Raw genomic sequence first — 3344 nt, forward strand, 5'->3', positions numbered from 1 at the left:
CTTATGCAGAATAGCATGAGATCAGATGTGATGTACACTAAAGAGTCTCAATGAGAAAAGTATTTGAATTAAGTCCCATTTTGTGTTTATTAAACATAAACAAGTTTTAAACAAACCATATGAAAACCACACACACATATGTCTTTACTACAAATCTGCATGATAAACTGCATAAATGTTATCAATAAAAGGTGTCCTGGGGGAAAAAAACAAGTAGTTGAATGGAAGTAATAAAAAAGTCATTTGTGATCATTATAGCCTACACAGTACAAACACAATATGTAACAGACTTTTTAGGCGTACAGTGCATATYGAAAGTCTACACCACCTTTAACTTTTTTTTCACATTTTGCTGCCTCAAAATTAAATATGAAAAGGGATTAAATTACATTTTCCTGCAGATCTACACAACCATCTCCAAATTTTCAAGTAAAAGAAAGTTATAGAACATTATAGAACAAGTCTCCACCCGCATCAGTTAATACTTAGTGGAAGCACATTTTGGCTGCCATTACAGCTGTGAATAATTTGGAATAAGATTCTACCGACTTCGCACAACACTATATCCATTGTTGTCAAAATTGGGAATCATTGGACAGCCATATTCAAACTTTGTTTCCGATTTTTTTGAAGCTGATTTAAGTCACTACTGAGACTAGATCACTCAGGAACTCTCAACACCTCTGTGTAATTGTCCCACAGAAAAATAAAACCCTATCCCAGGGTTTTCAGAAGACTGAGGTGAGTTTCTTTGCTCGTTTCATATTTATTTTGATCATAAATTCCCTAGTCCCTGCCGGTGACATAACCATAACATGATGSTGKCATCACAATACTTGAAAATACAAAGAGATCAACAACATTGCACTTACATTACATTTTTGGCCTGAATATTAAAAAAAAGGGTTGTCTCAAATCCAATACAACAGAATGAAGCCCTCTCTATTTAAGTATTGTGGTGGCAGCATCATGTTATGGGTATGCTTGTCATCGGTAGGGACTGAGGAGTTTGTCAGGATCAGTGGTGTAAAGTACTTAAGTAAAAATACTTTAAAGTACTACTTAAGTAGTTTTTTGGGGTATCTGTACTTTACTATTTATATTTGACAACTTTTACTACATTCGTAAAGAAAATAATGTACTTTTTACTCCATACATTTTCRCTAACACCCAAAAGTACTTGTTACATTTTGACAGGAAAATGGTCCAATTCACACACTTATCAAGAGAACATCCCTGGTCATCCCTACTGCCTCTGATCTGGCACACTCACTAAACACAAATGCTTTGTTTGTAGTAAGCCCCTGGCTCCCTGTAAATAAATAAAAAACAAGAATGTGTGAATTAGAAATTAACACTTTTACTCAAGTAGTATTTTACTGGGTGACTCAATTTTACTTGTCCATTTTCTATTAAAGTATCTTTACTTTTATTCAAGTATGACTTACTTTTTCCACCACTGGTCAGGATCAAAACAAATATCAAAGGAGCTTCAGTGCCTTTGGAAAGTATTCAGACTCCTTACTTTACACATTGTTACGTCACAGCCTTATTCTAAAATGGATTATGTAAAAAAGAAAATCCTCAATACTCCATAATGATGAAGCGAAAACCTTTTTTTAAATTTTGCAAATGTATTACATTTTTAAAAACAAAATACCTTATTTACATAAGTATTCAGACCCTTTGCTATGAGACTCGAAATTGAGCTCAGGTGCATCCTGTTTCCATTGATCATCCTTGAGATGTTTCTACAACTTGATTGGAGTCGACCTGTGGTAAATTCAATTGATTGGGCATGATTTGGAAAGGCACACCGCCTGTCTATATAAGGTCCCACAGTTGACAGTGCATGGCAGAGCAAAAATCAAGCCATGAGGTCGAAGGAATTGGCCGTAGAGCTCCGAGACAGGATTGTGTCGAGGCACAGATCTGGGGAAGGGTACCAAAAAAATGTCTGCAGCATTGAAGGTCCCAAAGAACACAGTGGCCTCCATCATTCTTAAATGGAAGAAGTTTGGAACCACCAAGACTCTTCCTAGAGCTGGCCGCCCGGCCAAACTGAACAATCGGGGGAGAAGGGCCTTCATCAGGGAGGTGACCAAGAACCTGATGGTCACTCTGACAGAGTTCCTCTGTGGAGATGGGATAACCTTCCAGAAGGACAACCATCTCTGCAGAACTCCACCAACCAGGCTTTTATGGTAGAGTGGCCAGAAGGAAGCTACTCCTTAGTAAAAGGCACATGACAGCCCACTTGGTTTTCCAAAAAGCATCTAATGGACTCTCACACCATGAGAAACAAGATTTTCTGGTCTGATGAAACCAAGATTGTCTTTGTCCTGAATGCCAAGCTTCACATTTGGAGTAAACCTTGCACCATTTTTCAGCAGCAGGAACTGGGAGACTAGTCAGGATCGGGGAAAGATGAACAGAGCAAAGTACAGAGATGATGAAAACCTACTCCAGAGCGCTCAGGACAGACCGCGGACGAAGGTTCACCTTCCAAAAGTACAACGACCCTAAGCACACAGCCAAGACAACGCAGGAGTTGCTTCGGGACAAGTCTCTGAATGTCATTGAGTGGTCCAACCAGTGCCCGGACTTGAACCCGATCGAACATCTCTGGAGACCTGAACATAGCTGTGCAGCGACGCTCCCCATCCAACCTGACAGAGCTTGAGCGGATCTGCAGAGAAGAATCTGAGAAACTCCCCAAATACAGGTGTGCCAAGTTTGTGGGAGTCATACCCAAGAAGACTTGAGGCTGTAATTTCTGCCAAAGGTGTGCAAAAAGTACTGAGTAAAAAGGTCTGAATACTTATGTAAATGAGATATTTCCGTTTCTTTTTAATACAAATACAAACATTTATAAACCTGTTTTGCTTTTGTCATTATGGGGTATTGTGTGTAGATTGAGGGAAAACAACAATTTAATCAATTTTAGAATAAGGCTGTAACATTACAAAATGTGGAGAAAGTCAAGGGGTCTGAATACCTTCCAAATGCACTGTAGTCACTGTATATACACTATGCCTTATATCACACAATATCTGGATATAATATTCTACCCAGGAATATCCAAATGCATCTGTGGATGTTTTCTGATGACAACTAAAATGAATCTTTGTCTTTTGATATAAAAGTGTTTGTTAGAGTGGAGTGTTTTTTCTGCTGGTGTAACCTGAGGTAGCTCTTCTCTGAGAACCTCTTTCCACAGTGCGCACAGGCGAAGGGCCTCTCTCCCGTGTGGACTCTCTGATGCCTCTCTTCAGGTCACCAGCCTGGGCGAAGCGCATGTGGCACTGGGTACAGCTGAAGGGTTTCTCCCCTGTGTGGACCCT

Source organism: Salvelinus sp. IW2-2015, linkage group LG13 (genome assembly GCF_002910315.2).
Source record: "Salvelinus sp. IW2-2015 linkage group LG13, ASM291031v2, whole genome shotgun sequence".
NCBI classification, from domain to species: Eukaryota; Metazoa; Chordata; class Actinopteri; order Salmoniformes; family Salmonidae; genus Salvelinus; species Salvelinus sp. IW2-2015.